This window comes from Danio rerio, chromosome 3, assembly GCF_049306965.1.
Source record: "Danio rerio strain Tuebingen ecotype United States chromosome 3, GRCz12tu, whole genome shotgun sequence".
NCBI lineage: Eukaryota > Metazoa > Chordata > Actinopteri > Cypriniformes > Danionidae > Danio > Danio rerio.
The window spans coordinates 66,954,127-66,972,500 of record NC_133178.1 but is presented as its reverse complement, the minus strand read 5'-3'; the positions used below and the strand labels follow the sequence as shown (position 1 = coordinate 66,972,500).

Here is an 18,374-nt window from a genome sequence, read left to right as displayed (position 1 = left end):
AAAAGTCTAGAAATGTTTTTAGAATGCCCGAAAAAAATCCCAGCAAGAAGGTCGCTGGTTCGAACCTCGGTTCAGTTGGCGTTTCTGTGTGGAGTTTGCATGTTCTCCCTGCCTTCGCGTGGGTTTCCTCCGGGTGCTCCGGTTTCCCCCACAGTCCAAACACATGCGGTATAGGTGAATCGGGTTGGCTAAATTGTCTGTAGTGTATGAGTGTGTGTGTGAATGTGTGTGTGGATGTTTCCCAGAGATGGGTTGCAGCTGAAAGTACATCCGCTGCGTAAAAACTTGCTGGATAAGTTGGCGGTTCATTCCGCTGTGGCGACCCCGGATTAATAAAGGGACTAAGCCGACAAGAAAATGAATGAATGAATGCCCTAGTCTAAATTTACTTTAGTATACCCTAAAAAGTCTAAATAGACTTTAGTATGCCTTAAACAATCTAGTATGACTTTAGTATGCCCAAAAATGTCTTAAATTGACTTTAGTGTGTCCTAAAATATCTAAATTGACTTTAGTATAACTTAAATACTCTAAATAGACTTTAGTATGCCCTAAAAAGTCTTAATAGACTTTAGTATGCCTTAAAACACTCTAAATTGACTTTAGTATGCCCTAAACACTCTAATTAGTCTTTAGTATGCCTTAAAACACTCTAAATAGACTTTAGTATGCCTTAAAACACTCTAAATAGACTTTAGTATGCCTTAAAACACTCTAAATTGACTTTAGTATGCCCTACAACATCTAAATTGACTTTAGTATGCCTTAAACACTCTAAATTGACTTTAGTATGCCCTACAACATCTAAATTGACTTTAGTATGCCTTAAAACACTCTAAATAGACTTTAGTATGCCTTAAAACACTCTAAATAGACTTTAGTATGCCTTAAAACACTCTAAATAGTCTTTAGTATGCCTTAAAACACTCTAAATTGACTTTAGTATGCCTTAAAACACTCTAAATAGACTTTAGTATGCCTTAAAACACTCTAAATAGTCTTTAGTATGCCTTAAAACACTCTAAATTGACTTTAGTATGCCCTACAACATCTAAATTGACTTTAGTATGCCTTAAAACACTCTAAATAGACTTTAGTATGCCTTAAAACACTCTAAATAGACTTTAGTATGCCTTAAAACACTCTAAATTGACTTTAGTATGCCTTAAAACACTCTAAATAGTCTTTAGTATGCCTTAAAACACTCTAAATTGACTTTAGTATGCCCTACAACATCTAAATTGACTTTAGTATGTCTTAAACACTCTAAATTGACTTTAGTATGCCTTAAAACACTCTAAATTGACTTTAGTATGCCTTAAAACACTCTAAATAGACTTTAGTATGCCTTAAAACACTCTAAATAGTCTTTAGTATGCCTTAAAACACTCTAAATTGACTTTAGTATGCCCTACAACATCTAAATTGACTTTAGTATGCCTTAAAACACTCTAAATAGACTTTAGTATGCCTTAAAACACTCTAAATAGACTTTAGTATGCCTTAAAACACTCTAAATTGACTTTAGTATGCCTTAAAACACTCTAAATAGTCTTTAGTATGCCTTAAAACACTCTAAATTGACTTTAGTATGCCCTACAACATCTAAATTGACTTTAGTATGTCTTAAACACTCTAAATTGACTTTAGTATGCCCTTGTCTAAATTAACTTTAGTATGCCATAAAATTACTAAATTGACTTTAGTATACCCTTGTCTAAATTAACTTTAGTGTACCCTAAAAAGTGTGAATTCAAGTTAGTCTTAAAACGTTTAAACGTTTAAACAAATGAAAATGACACAAATGAATCTGTTGTTTATGTTGAATCTGCATTCTGTCTATTATAAAGGAAGTCTGCAAGTGCTCTAAACAAAACCAATCTGTCTTTTGACTAATCTAAAAGTCTCTGATTGGCTGAATTAAAAAGCATGAAAACAAATTGTGAGGCAGTGTCCGCAGATCTAATTCTCATGCCACAAATGGGTTTGTTTCCCCCATTCCAGCTTCCTGTAACATACATGACTGGATATATATCTATAATCTTTTTCCTAAATCAATAGCTTAGACGTTTTCTTTACTAAAATAAATCCCTTGTCTTTATTGTTGATCATCATCAAGTTTGCTAGTTTTTCCATGTTCTGCCCTGTTTGCCTTGTTCTGAATGTTGTTGTGCTGATTGTAAAGGCCTCAGCTGTCAGTGCGTCATCACAGTGCTTCAGTATTCTTCTTCTATTATTATTATTATGCATTAGTGTAGCGTAATAGACAACATTAACCCAGACAGTATATCTCTTTAAACTATTAAAAATGTTCAGAAAAGTCACCTTTGTCACGTTTCTAAAGTGATCAAGGTCTCATAATCCAAAAGCAGAAATAAACAAAAACATGAATCACAAAATACAGAAAACTGCTCACTTACAGACATTCTTCACAGAGTGTGTTCACGAAAATCTGCTGAACAGGTCAAGAGAAAACAGAAAGAAGCGCATGTTTCACACTCATAATGCAGTCAGGCGCTTTGACAACACCTTCATACTGACGCTGCATGGAGAAGAGAAAAATGAGAGTCGAAAAACAGGTCAAAAATAGGGTCGTGATGAAGCAAGACGCTCTCGTGTTCACACTCACACAACCTCACTGAACAAAACCTGCACTGCAAAACAATGATGGCATGGTTTTCTTTATGATCTGGACTTTTAAAAATAGTTTAAGTAAATAGTTTATCATTTTGTTTGTTTATTTTTTATATTTTTGTAAAGTAAAGTCTAACCAGCGATGAGGACTGCAAATCAGCTTTATGCTGTATGCCCTGTGTACACAACATCGGTTGTCTTTGTGTACCAATGTCGAGTGTATTGTACCTGTTAAATAAACAAGCAAATAAATATCAAAAATCAAATACAGAGCATTAACATATAAACCAAACATTCAACTATTCTGCCCTTTATATAAGATGTAAAATGCATCTCTGATCAGTGTGAGTGAAGTTTAAGCTGAAAATAGCACACAGATAATGTTCCCTGACGCACTATTCCAGCCTGATCTCATGAGAAATCGTAAGTATTTTACGTTTTGCCAGTTTAGTGGCTAATTCGTACGAATTCGTACGAGTTCAGTCGTACGAAATTGTACGATTTTAAATAGGAGGCGTTGCACCTAACCCCACCGTCATTGGGGGATGAGCAAATCATACTAAATTGTACGAACTAGATCATACGAATTAATACGAATTAGCCACTAAATCAAAAAGTTACAATGCCGTGAAATTGTGTTGCCTATTCACACGAGGCTTAAGCATCAATGCTTGACAGAGGGTGTGTCTGAATTTGGGGCTGACGCGATCGTCATAGCAGCGTCAGCCAATGAAATTAGTCAGCATTAGGCCAATGTCTGAGCTGGTGTATTTGCATAAAGCGATCTGATTGGCTGACGCTTCCATCGGTGCTTAAAGTTGAGCAAGTCCCAACTTTTGCAGAGAGCAACACCTCTGAAGGGGCGCCGACAGATCCACAATGCAGTTCGTCAACGCCTGACGCCGCTCATCCAACGTGAAAATATTTTTTGATATGTGCCCTCTAGTGGTGGAAATGTTTGATTGTGAATATCCACCATCTAGTGGTCTTTAGTGGCAAAAATGTTTGTGAATATGTGCCCTCTAGTGGTGAAAGTTTGTGAATATGTGCCCTCTAGTGGTGTGAATACCAGCTCTCTGTGGCTAAAATGTTTTATTTGGATATGTGCCCTCTAGTGGTGAAAATGTTTGTTTTTGAAGATCCACTATCTAGTGGCCTTTAGTGGCTAAAATGTTTGTGAATATGTGCCCTCTAGCAGCAAAAATGTTTGTTGAGAATATGTGCCCTTTAGTGGCTAAAATGTATGTTTTGGATATGCACTCTTTAGTGGCGAAAATGTTTGTGAATATGTGCTTTCTAGTGGTGAAAATATTTGTTTTAGATATGCGCCGTCTAGTGGCGAAAATGTTTGTGAATATGTGCCCTCTAGTGGCGAAAATGTTTGTGAATATGTTCCCTTTAGTTGCTAAATGTTTGTCTTTGATATGCGCCCTCTAGTGGCGAAAATTCTTTGTGAATACCTGTTTTGTAGTGGTGAAAATGTTTGTTTGTAAAAATGTGCCCTCTAGAGGCAAAATTGTGAATATGTGCCCACACATAACGAAAATGGTTGTTTGTGAATATGCGCCCTCTAGTGGCGAAAATGGTTGTTTTTGTGAATATGGGTCCTCTAGTGGGGAGAATGGTTGTTTGTGAATATGCGCCCTCTAGTGGGGAAAATGGTTGTTGTTAATATATGCTTTCTAGTGGTGAAAATGTTTGTTTTGTATATGCGCCGTCTAGTGTCAAAATGTTGTAAGAACACATCCTCTAATGGTGAACATGTTTGTTTTGAGTGCGCGCCCTCTACTGGTGAACAGTTTTGTTGTGAAAATACATACTGTGCCTTTAATTGCATTTGTGAAGCAACCCACCGAGCAGTAGTAACGATGCAATATTCCAGATGCAATATTGGCTAGAGTTGAATCTGTGAATGTCTGATATGGAGTAGAGGAGGACAGAAGTCTAATGGCCACGAGCCGCAGCCGCTGAAGGACAGAGTGAGACCTGAAAATGAGTCGATCCTTTGTTTTGTGCTGTTTGAGCGGCTGATGAGCCTGAGAGAGAGCAGTGTGTGGAGCCGCATGCTAATGTCAGACGCCGCTGCTCTTAAATGACATAATTAAAGACAAAGTCAGAGAATAATGAAGCGCAAAATCCTCAAATTCTAATGAGAGCATTGAGATTGAGCCGTCTTTCTCTCTCTCTCTCTCTCTCTCTCTCTCTCTCTCTCACACACACACACACATTTTGAAGGGTTTTTGCTAACATAATGAAGCCACCAGGTAACCCGTCCTCTGCTGGATTTCTACCTGCTGATCTACAATACTGAGCACATCGTGTTGAGCTGCACGCATTATATGATCTAATATGACGAACGCTCTTATCATGCTTCAATATATGATGGCTGTTCCAGTTCTTGCTCTGTGATAATGTTAGATTAAACTCAAATATAACAAATATATTTGTTAAAAACAAAACCCCAGTTGTAGTATTTAAACAATATTAAAATATAATGTAAATATTAGATTTTTAAAAATAACATTTAAATGTAGGCCTGTTGCCTGGGTAGGTATACTGTAATAATTTAAATAAATATAAAAATAAACATTTGAAAATAGTCAGAAGCGTGTAAAATCACAAAACATTAAACTAAAATTAACATGAAAACATCAAAAGCTAATTAAGAGCATCAATAAAAGTGGACATATTTAAATAAAAATAATACAACTGGAGATGTATAAAAGCAACATTAAACATCAATAAATATGATTGTAGGATATAAATAATAATACAGTTCAATTGTTCAGTTCCATCTTATTATACAGAATAACATTTCTCTCCTAAAGATACAATTTTATCTAAAATTATGTTAAAATCTATGATCATTTACTAACCCTGTGCCCTTTAATTAATCAAAATTAAAATTAAATTGATAAAATGACTTAAACCCTAAATAAATCAATCAAAACAAAATAAAAAATAATTCTGATATTTTCTATGCTATACTGCACTAAGCTATAATATACTATACAGAGCTAGTCCATACCATAATACACTACACTACACAGTGATATACAAATACTATACTATACTATACTATACTATACTATACTATACTATACTATACTATACTATACTATACTATACTATACTACGTTGTACTATGCCATGCTATACTACGCTATATTAAACTGCACTGTTTTATATTATACTATACAACACTATACTATACTATGCTATGCTATAGTATGCTATACTATACTATATTGTACTATACTATACTATACTATACTGAACTTTATTGTAATGTACTAAACTAAGCTACACTACACTATTATTTTATACTATACTACAGTAAGCTATGCTAAGATATAATATACTGTACTAAGCTGCTTTATACTACACTATACTATGCAATACTATACTACATGGTTCTATACTAATACCACACTTATACTTTCATATACTATGCTACCCTATATTATACTACACTCTTTTATATTGTACTATAATAAACTAAACTATAGTATACTATAATAAGCTAAGCTATACTTTACTACTATACTATGCTATGCTATGCTATACTATACTATACCATATTATACTAAGTTGTACTAAACTACATTGTTCTATACTATACTATACTATGTTATACTATACTAATACTGCACTATACTATACCATACTATGCTATACTATATTAAACTTTACCATACTATACCACGCCATACCATGTTATACTATGTTATAGTACACCATGCTATTCTATTCTATACCATAGTATACTATACCATACTATACTATACTATACTATACTATACTATACTATACTACACCATGCTATAACACACCATACCATGCTATGCTATACACGTTATACTTATACTATACTATACTATACTATACTATGTCCATACTATCCCATGCCGTACTATACTATGCCATACTATACTATACTATACTATACTATACTATACTATACTATACTATACTATACTACACTATGTAGTCACATATATCTACTGTGTTGGCTTTATTTTAGCAGAAAGCATCAGTGCTTTTGCTGTTTGGAGCTGCAGCATTTCTCTGTTCCCGTCCTCCAGATCGGATCTGAGACCAGTGTGTGTTTCTCTGGATAACCCAGAATAAATGATGGCCTGATAGGGTTTCAGAGCCACATTTAGAGCAGAGAGATGGTGACAGGAGCAGGAGCAGGACAGGAATGAATCAAAGAGAAGAAGAAGAAGACATATGGAAAGCCACTTTAGCCTAAAATGCTTCAGAGTTTACTCATCATAATTGGATTTAAACGCATCAGTTTGTCACAATTGATGCTATTTACCACTGGCTTATTACCTGCCTATTCTTATATTATCAACTGAATATTAGTAGTAATAAAGTGAGATCTACTACTAAATTTACATCTACGACTGTACTATTAATAAGCAGCTAATGAATTGTTTATTGAGCTAAAGGTCTCAGTTAATAATTTGTTAATGGCATGAATCATGACTTAAAACAACCAAAAACTCACTGCACTTCTTCAGAATAAAGTGTTGACTTTTTAAAATGCCAAACACCGTCAATGTCACTGTGTGCTCCTAAAGTTCACACAGCGTATACTATACTATACTATACTGCACTGTACTATACTATACTATACTATACCATACCATACTATACTATACCGTACTATACTATACTATACCATACTATACTACACTATACTATACCATACCATACCGCACTTTACTATACCATACTTTACTATACTATAATATACTATACTATACCATACCGTACTATACCATACTATACTATACTATAATATACTATACTATACCATACCGTACTATACCATACTATACTATACTATACTATACTATACTATGCTATGCTATACTATATTTTACCATACTATACTATACCATACTATGCCTTACCATACCATACCATACCATACTTTAATATACCATACTTTACTATACTATACTATGGTATACTATTCCACACTATACCATGCTATACTATACCACACTCTACTATACCATACCATACTATACTCTACCATACTTTACTTTACTATACTATACCATGCTATACTATACCATACCATGCTATACTATACTATACCATACTTTACTATACTGTTATAGTGTACTATACTATGCTATACGGTACTATACTACAATATGATATACTGTGCTACACTTTACTGTACTCTACTATACTATGCTATATTGTACTATATTACACCACACTGTTCTATACTAATACCATACTAATACTATACTACATTGTACTATATTACACTATACTCTACTATACTACACTACACTATCTAGTGAGCTAAATCTACTGTGTGGGCTTTATTTGAGCAGAAAGCGTCAGTGTTTGTGCTGTTTGGAGCTGCAGTGTTCCTCTGTTCCTGTCCTTCAGATCTGATCTGAGATCTGATTGTGCATTATAAGAACCCTTTAAAATACACCAGAGAAACAGAAAGAATTGCATTCGGTGTAAACCGCCCCTTAGAGCGGGAACAATTTATGTTAAAGCGGCTTGCCACACACAGGGTCATAGAGAGAGCGAGAGACGGGAACGTGAGAGAAACTGCAGTCGCAAAAATAGATAGAAACGGGGAAAATGAGACGAAGGAGGGAAAAGAGGGAGACGGAAACAAAAGGAGATGCTGAGGGTGAAAGAGAAGATGGAGAAGAGACAGACGTGGAGGAAAAGCAGAGGTGCTGTTTTCTGCTGGAGTACTGTGTGTGTCGGACAAATGCACACACACACACACACACATCTGACAGATTCTCCTTGGTTGTGTTAAATTGCTCAGAGGCTGGCGGGCTCACGTTGACCGCACTGAAGCTCAGTGAAGAGCAGAAATAAAACACACACACACACACACACACACACACACACACACACACACACACACACACACACACACACACACACACACACAGGGAATCTATCAACAGCCTTTTCACATAATCACACATCATGCAGAGCCGTACACACACACGCACACACACACGCACACACACACACACACACACACACACACACACACACACACACACACACACACACACACACACACACACATCTATCTGTCCACTCGCTCTCTCACCTCCCCCATCTCTACAACTACAACTGTCTACCTGTTTGTGTGTGTTTGTGTGTGTGTCTGTTTCTGTCTGTCTGTGCGCGTGTGTGCTTCTCATTACATTGTACAGAGTATGAATGTGTGTGTGTGTGTGTGTGTGTGTGTGTGTGTGTGTCTGTGTCTGCATGTGCTTAGAATGAAGATGTTTATGTGCATGTTGACACGTAAAGAAGCTACTCCATGTGTGTGTGTATTTGTGTGTGCCTGTGTGCATGTGTGTGTGTGTGTGTGTGCATCTCTTTAAATTGCCCAGTGCATGAATGTGTGTATGTGTGTGTGTTTGTGTGTGTATGCTTAAAATGCATGTTCACACCTAAACGAGCTGCTGTATGTGTGTTTGTGTGTGTGCTTTTGTGTGCGCATCTCTTTAAACGGCCCTGTCCATGTATGTGTGTGTGCTTAAACTGAAGATGTTCATGTGCGTTCACACTAAAACAAGCTATGCATAATTCCATCTGAACCTGTACAAAAGTGTGTGTGTGTGTGTGTGTGTGTGTGTGTGTGTGTGTGTGCGCGAGAGACAGCGATAGATGCTGCGATTAATCACTGTCTCTACCTCCAACACGCATGTCTGCTGCTGTTTTTGCTTGTCTGTGGTTGTGTCTAGAATCGAACACTAGTGTACTGCTGTTATACGTAGCATACTTTTAATGTCACAGTTTTGTATGCTCTTACTGTTGCATCTTTAATTAACTGAGAGGTCTGCCATCTTGGATTTGATGCATAAACATAGCATGCTAGTATGCAATTGTTAACAGTATTCACTGCTCTATACTACACAAATACGTGTCAGATTTAATAATATGGAGTCAGATCGGTCTCAAAAAATCATATGTTTACAAAATAAATGTCATACATCACAACAGAAATTTCAAAACACAACTCATAAATACAACACACAATCCATGAATTCACAAGTAAAAAGCAGAAATATTTGAGCAAATAAATTTGTAAATTTACAAATTTTGTAATCATATTATTTTTGAGACGGATCTGACTCCATAACAATAGGCGATCAAATGAGAAATAATGAAATCAGATGTTAGTATGCATTTACAAGAATAGTCACACTCATTTAAACTCCCTTCATATTAAACATGCACATTGCAGAAAGAGTATGTGCAGTGTGCTAGTGTGCAATTAGAAACTTAGTGTGCACAGTGTGGTATATTGTACTCGTAGAAAGGGATTATGGCAATCCACACACAACAAACACACTGCGGATATTATTGGAGCCTTATGTTAGCATGCAATTTAGTATTCAATTTAAATCTGCTGTGTACTACACAAACATTTGCCAAATGTAGTATGCAATTTTTGCGTTTTATGTATTAAACCTGTTTATATACAATATTCATTCTGCAAACATCACATATGGCAGCATGTTAGTATGCAATTTAGTATGCAATTTAAATCTGTTGTGTACTACACAAATATTTGTCAAATGAAGTAGGCAATTGATGCGTTTCATTTAATAAACCTGTTTATATACAATATTTATACTGCAAACATCACATATAGCAGTATGTTAGTATGCAATTTAGTATGCAATTTAAATCTTTTGTGTACTACACAAACATTTGACATATTTGGTATGCAATACTTACGTTTCATGTATTAAACCTATATGCACACAATATATACTGCATGCTGCAAGAATAGTGTGAGTAGTATGTTAGAATGCAATTCACAGTGTGTTAGTATAGTGTTAGCATGCCAAACTGTTTTCATGCCCAAAACAAAAATACAGCAGAAAATAGTGTTAATATAGTGTAGTAAGATATTATGTTATTCGAATAGATAACACTGTTGTGTAAGTATACTGTTCTAAAAATGTATCTAGTGTGCTCAGTTAGTATAGGACACATTTTAGAAAAAAAGTAGTAGTCAGTTTTAGTATCTCATGCACAGTTCCCTTCATGCACTATATATACACAGTGCAGTCTGCATGCTTATAGTATTACAGTATGTTAGTATGCAACAGCGGAAAAAGTGTGAGTAGCAAGTTAGTACGCAATTCACAGTATGTTAGTATAGTTTTCACATCAATATGATTTCTGCAGTATGTAGACACTATTTTGCTATTCATTGTATACAAACCGAACTGTGTGCACAATATACATACTACATACTGCAGAAAAAGTGAAAGTAAATTATTGAGTTAGTATGCTATTCTAATAATTTATGCAGTGTGTTATGTTGTATACTAGATTTTTTAAGGGGAAAAGAAGGAAGCTTGTTTTGGTATTCCATGCATTCAAGTTCCCTTCATTCAGAATATATGCATACTGCATACTTAGTAGTATTATTTTAGTATCCAATTCTGAAGATATAGACAACATGCTCTGTTGTGTACTACATTAGTATAGTTACTTTGTGATATTTGATGCACACTCCCATCAGGTACAACACACACTGCATACATTGTAAATAGCTTGAGTAGTATGTTAGTAAGCAATTCCCAGTGTGTAAGTATAGTATTCTCATCATAAGATAGGCAGTGTCACTTTACATGCACAATATACACATATCACAACAAATAGTTTAAGTACTACACAGATTCCTTACTACTGTTGTAGCCATTTTTGGTAATTATTGCACACTTCCATCAGGCACAATATACATACGGCATGCTTTGTAAATGGTGTGACTAGTATGTTAGTATGCATTTCCAAGTATGTAAGTATAGGATGTGCACTTTTGTATACTTGGATATTTGGGTTTTTCAATTTCCAAACCCTTTCCATGTGCATTATACATATACTGCACACAAAGTGTGAGTAGTACTTAGTATGATACCCTAACAATAGGTGTAGTATGCTATTGTGCTCTTTTTTTATTATACAGTACACATTTAGGCAAATTTAGTAAGTTATTTTGCTATTTTTTGTATACAAACTCAACTCTGTGCACAATTGGCACTACATACTGCAGAAATAGAGTGATTAGTACACTATTAGTTAGTATACTATTGTAATAATTCATGCAATTTGTTCTGTTGTATAGTAGAGAGAAAAAGTAGAAAGCTTGTTTTGTTGTTCCATGCATTCAACTTCCCTTCATGCACAATATATACATACTGCATACTTAGTAGTTTCATTTTAGTATGCAATTCGGAAAACATCCACAGTGTGCTCTGTTGTGTACCACACAGATGCCTGACAAGTGTTGTAGTATTTTTTGGTCATTGATGCACATTTCCATCGGGTAAGATATTCATACTCCATGCTTCATAAATGGTGTGATTAGTATGCATTCCCAATATGTTAGTATAGTAAGTGCACTGTTTTTGTAAATTACCAAACACTTTACATGCACAATATACACATACCGCACAAGTAGTGTGAGTAGTAGTTAGTATGCTTGTTTAGGTATCCCATGCATACAAATTTCCTTCATGCGTAGTATATGCATGCTGCATACTTAAAAGGATGTTTATAATATTTTAGTATGTTAGTATTTTAATAATATAATAAAAGCTAATAATAGTAATATATATATAAAAACAGGTCATTTTGGGTTCCATGCATACACATTCCCATTGGGTACAACATGCATATTACAGAAATTGTGTGAGTAGTATGTTAGTATGCAGTTCACAGTATGTTAGTATGGCATTCACATTAGAGAAATAGTAGCATTGTGGTTTTCTGCACAATGCAAAGATAGTCTAAGTAGAATGTTAGGACACTATTTTATTTTTTTGCAGTGTGCTCTGTTAAATGCTCGAGTTTTTTTGTAGAAAAAACATGCAATTCCATACTTCATGTAGTATGTAGTGGTATTATGTTAGCATGGATTTCTGAAAAAAGAAATACCTGACAAAAATGCAAAAATGGTGTAAGTAGTCTTTTAAGGCATTGGAGAGTGCTCTCTATATACTAGATGCACAATAACTTCTATCAGTTGTATGTTAGTAAGCATTAACAGTATGTTAGTATAGTATAGTATGAGTACTCTGCTGCATGTAGTATGTGATTCTGGAAAAAAAAACCTGACAAAAACAGCATGTTATTTTGGTTATAAGGTGCAATATGCATGCTTCAGGAATAGTGTGAGTAGTAAGTTAGTATGCAATTCACAATATGTTAGTATTGTATGTGTACTTCGCTGCATACTACATATTTTATAGTATGCGATTCTGAAAAAAAAAAACCCTGACACAAACAACAGGTTATTTTGGTTATGAGGTGCAATAGGCATGCTTTGAAAATAGTGTGAGTAGTATATTAGTATAGTATGTGTACTCTGCTGCATACTACATATTTTGTAGTATGTGTTTCTAAAAAAAAATGACAAAAACAGGTTATTTTGGTTATGAGGTGCAATACGTATGCTTCAGGAATAGTGTGAGTAGTATGTTAGTAAGCATTCACAGTATGTTAGTATAGTATGTGTACTCTGCTGCATGTTACATATTTTGTAGCTTTCGATTAAAAAAACATTGACAAAGACAGCAGGTCATTTTGGTTATAAGGAGCAAAATGCATGCTTCAAGAATAGAGTGCATACTATGTTAGTATAGTATGTGTACTATGCTGCATACTACATATTTTGCAGTATGTGATTTAAAAGAAAAGGGGACAACAACATCAGGTTATTTTGGTTATGAGGTGCAGTATGCATGCTATAGTATAGGAATAGTCTAAGTAGTATGTTAGTAAGCTTTCACAGCTTGTTAGTATAGTATGTGTACTCTGCAGGATACTACATATTTTGTAGTATGCGATTCTGAAAAAAACCTGACAAAAACCACAGGTCGTATTGGTGCATGCTTCAAGAAAAGAGTGAGTAGTATGTTGGTAAGCACTCACAGTATGTTAGTATGTGTACTCTGCTCCATACTACATATTTTGTAGTATGTGATTCCAAAAAAAACAAACAAACAGAAAAAACAGGTTATTTAGGTTATGTATGCATGCTTCAAGAATAGTGTGAGTAGTATGTTAGTATGTAATTCACAATATGTTAGTATAGTATGTATACTCTGCTGTATACTACATATTTTGTAGCATGCAATTTTGAAAGAAAATTCGCATTGGTCACATTGGTTATGAGGTGCAATATGCATACTGCAGGTAAAGCATAAATATTATGCTAGCATGCAATTCATAGTATGTGTATTCAATACTTTGTAGCATGCAATTCACATTTTGTATTATGCAATTCTGAAAACAAACTGACAAAAACAGCAGATCGTTTTGGTACAAAATGCATACTTCAGGAACAATGTGAGTGGTATTTTAGTAAGCATTCACATTATGCTAGCATAGTATGTGCACTCTGCTGCATACTACATAACTTGTAGTATGTGATTCTGAAAAAAAAAACTGACAAAAACATCAGGTTATTTTGGTTATGAGGTGCAATATGCATGCTTCAGGAATAGTCTAAGTGGTATGTTAGTAAGCATTCACAGTTTGTTAGTATAGCATGTATACTCTGCTGCATACTACATATTTTGTAGCATGCAATTTTGTAAAAAAAAAAAAAAAACCCTGACAAAAACATCAGGTTATTTTGGTTATAAGGTGCAATTTGCATGCTTAAGGAATAGTGTGAGTAATATGTTAGTAAGCATTCACAATATGTTAGCATAGCATGTGTACTCTGCTGAATACTACATATTTTGTAACAAGCAATTTTGGAAAAAAAAAAAAAAAAACCCTGACAAAAACAGCAAGTCCCATTGGTTATGAGGTGCAATATGCACACTGCAGGTATGGTGTAAATAGTATGTTAGTATGCAATTAACAGTATGTTAGTATATTCAAATCCCAAACTCTACTCCTGAACAACATATCTGCATATACTGCATAAATAGTGAGTAGTTTGACTGGAGCTATATTGAAGCACATCCAGCTTCTCTTCACAAAGGCACAGGGACAGACAGTTTGTGTGTGTGTGTGTGTGTGTGTGTGTGTTTAAACATGATTGCCAGTAGCAGGACGAGTGTGTTTGCAGTCCAGAGAGAATGAATCGCTCTGTTTGCATGTCTGTGTGTGAATCCAGACAGACTAAAAGTGAATGTCCGGAGTATGACTGACATTAATAATGGAAGTAGTGTGCGTCAGTCTGCAGTGTGTGCGCGTGTGTGTATCTCTGGAGGGGGGGTGTGTTTCTGTCACTCCAGCTTTTGTGCCGTCCGCTCTGATGGGCCCTCCCAGGTGATGCAGACACTACAGCCTACACACACTCATAATTACGCACACAAATACACACACACACACACACACAGACGGAGCCGCAGACGCGCGCGTCAGACACACAGAGTATGGCAAGCTGTGTATGGCAAGCGGTATTTAATCTATAAAACACACACATACCTATTATTGTGCAGCTAATAGTCCAGCTTATATTTTAGATTTAATTAAACGCTAGCTCTGGATTAGACATTAGATCGGCATAAGTATTAATTTTACTCGTGCTTAACTTATTTACTAGTGTATGCTAATTTTTATTTGTTAGACACTGGTATTTGTTGTCAATGCTAGTCATTATTTTAATAGAAACTATTAACTAATAAACAGATGTTAGTACCCATTCTTTGTCGCTAACATGGATGAGCAATGTTAACATGAATTAGCATGTTTTTGTTACATGAACATGTGGCTAATGCAGTTTAGCAGTTGCTACAATGATTTAACATGATTTTTAGCATGAATTTGCATGTTGCTACCATGTTTAGTTCTTGAGCTGGCATGTTTACAGGATTTTACTAACATGTCTAGCATGTTTTAACAAGTTATAACTTTGACACACTGAATTTTTTAACAATTTAGCATGTTTTTGTTACATTAACACACATGGCTAATGGAGTTTAGCGGTTGCTATGTGTTTTACAATGAATTCACACGATATTAGCTTGAATTAACATGTTGAAACCATGTTTAGTTTTTAAACTGGCATGTTAACAACATTTCTCTAACATGTTTAGCATGTTTTAACATAGTAATTATGTTATAACCATTCTCAACACATGATAAACATGTTGCTAGCATGAATAAACACTGATAACATGAATAAGCATGTTTTTCTACATGATCACATGGTTAATGCATTTTAGATGTTACTGTATGCTTTTAAAACATGAATAAACATGATCTTAGCATTAATTAGCATGTTGCTACAATGTTTAGTTTTTGAACTGGCATGTTTACAGCATTTCTCTAGCATGTTTTAACATTTAGCTGTTGCTACATGTTTTTGCAATGATTTAACATAATGTTAGCATGGAATAGCATGTTGCTACCATGTTTAGTCCTTGAACTGGCATGTTCACAGCATTTCTTTAGCATGTTTTAACATTTAGCTGTTTCTACATGTTTTTTTTCACAATGATTTAACATGATGTTAGCATGTTGCATCCATGTTTAATGATTAATCCAACATTTTTGCAACATTTCAATAACATGTTTAGCATGTTTTAACACGGTTATTATATTATAACATTTATTACCCCATGATAAACATGTTGCTAACATTAATTAACACCGTTAACATGAATAAGCATGTTTTTGTACGTGATCACATGGGTAATGCATTTTTGCTGCTGCTACATGTTTTTTTTACAATGATTTAACATGATGTTAGCATGTTGCATCCATGTTTATTGCTTGATCCGACATGTTTGCGATATTTTAATAACATGTTTAGCATGTTTTAATTGAGCTATTACATTATAACCATATTAAACACATGATAAACATGTTGCTAGCATGAATTAACACTGATAACATGAATAAGCATGTTTTTGTACATGATCACAGGGCTAATGCATTTTAGCTGTTTCTGCATGCTTTTAAAACATGATGATAGCATTAATTAGCATGTTGCTATCCTGTTTAGCTCTTGAACTTGCATGATTACAGCATTTCTCTAGCATGTTTTAACATTTAGCTATTGCTACATGTTTTTTCACAATGACTTAACATGTTAGCATGTTGCATTCATGTTTAATGATTAATCTGACATGTTTGCATCATTTCAATAACATGTTTAGCATGTTGCTACATGGTTATTATATTATAACCATATTAAACACGATAAACATGTTGCTAGCATGAATTAATAGATATCATGGTAGAGCATGTTTTTGTACGTGATCACATGGGTAATGCATTTTAGCTGTAGCTACATGTTTTTGCAATGACTTAACAAGATGTTAGCATGAATTAGCATGTTACGGCCACATTTAGTGCTTGATCTGGTTACTTGTTTAGTATGATTTAACATGCTGTAGTTATCAAATAACCATGTTTAACACATGATAAACATGTTGCTAGCATGAATCAATTAGCATGTTTTATTACATGCATGGCTAATGCATTTTAGATTTTGCTACATGTTTTTACAAATATGTTAGTATGGTGTTAACATGTTGCAACCATGTTTAGTGCTTGATCTGGCATGTTTACAGCATTCTTAAAACATATTAAGTTATGCTACATGTTCTCACAATGATTTAACAGGATGTGTGCATAAATTAGCATGCTGAAACCACCTTTATTGCTTGATCTGGTAACTTGTTTAACATGCTTTAACATACAGTAATCACATAACCCTTTTTAATACATGACAAACATGTTGTACGGTTACAGGAATTTGCACGTTTTGTACATAAACACACAGCTAATGCATTTTAGCTGTTGCTACATGTTTTTACAACCGTTTAACAATGTTAGCATGCTGCAACCATGTTTAGTGCTTGATTTTAGCTTTTGCTACATGTTTTTACAATGACTTAACACAATGCTAGCATAGATTAGCATGTTGCAAACATGTTTAGTGCTTGAGTTTAGCTGTTGCTACATGTTTTTACAATGATTTAACACAATGCTAGCATAGATTAGCATACTGTAAACATGTTTAGTGCTTGATTTTAGCTTTTGCTACATGTTTTTACAATGACTTAACACAATGCTAGCATAGATTAGCATGTTGCAAACATGTTTAGTGCTTGAGTTTAGCTGTTGCTACATGTTTTTAGAATGATTTAACACAATGCTAGCATAAATTAGCATGTTTCAAACATGTTTAGTGCTTCATTTTAGCTGTTGTTACATGTTTTACGATGACTTAACAAAATGCTTGCATATATTAGCACGTTGCAAACATGTTTAGTGCTTGATTTTAGCTGTTGTTACATGTTTTTTACAACAACTTAACACAATGCTAGCATGGATTAGCATGTTACAAACATGTTTAGTGCTTGATTTTATTTGTTGCTACATGTTTTACAATGACTTAACAAAATGCTAGCATAGATTAGCATGTTGTTACCATGTTTAGTGTTGACCCAGCATGTTTGGATAATTTTTCTAACATGTTTAACATGAATAAGCATGTTTTTTACATGAACACATGGCTAATGCGTTTTAGCTGCTGCTACATGTTTTCAGGGTTTAAACATGGCTTCCCTTCCTTTCCTTTCCTCGCTATGTTTTTTAGAGTAAATGTTGAAATGGCCAGCCACAGAGGAGCAGGCGGTGGGCTGGGCGACTCTTCATCTGCAGTGCTCTCTCTCTCTCTCTTTGCCGTGTTTTGCTGTAGCGTGTGCCAGCATCAGGCCTGCGTCATTATCACT

The 18,374-nt window shown here is 34.7% G+C and overlaps 1 protein-coding gene across 6 annotated transcripts in view; it reads right to left on the bottom strand.

The window, feature by feature from the left end:
- rai1 (retinoic acid induced 1) overlaps positions 1 to 18,374 on the bottom strand; it is a 108,093-nt gene that overhangs the window by 62,330 nt on the left and 27,389 nt on the right. For 2 of the 6 annotated variants that reach the window (XM_073945203.1, XM_073945204.1), the window contains exon 1: positions 2,421 to 2,538. The exons of 2 other annotated variants lie outside the window; for them this stretch is intronic. The gene's annotated coding sequence lies outside the window, so the exon portion shown is untranslated. Of the gene's footprint in view, positions 1 to 2,420; positions 2,560 to 18,374 lie in introns of those variants that run through there. 2 more of the 6 variants (XM_073945201.1, XM_073945202.1) reach the window with 2 other exon arrangements.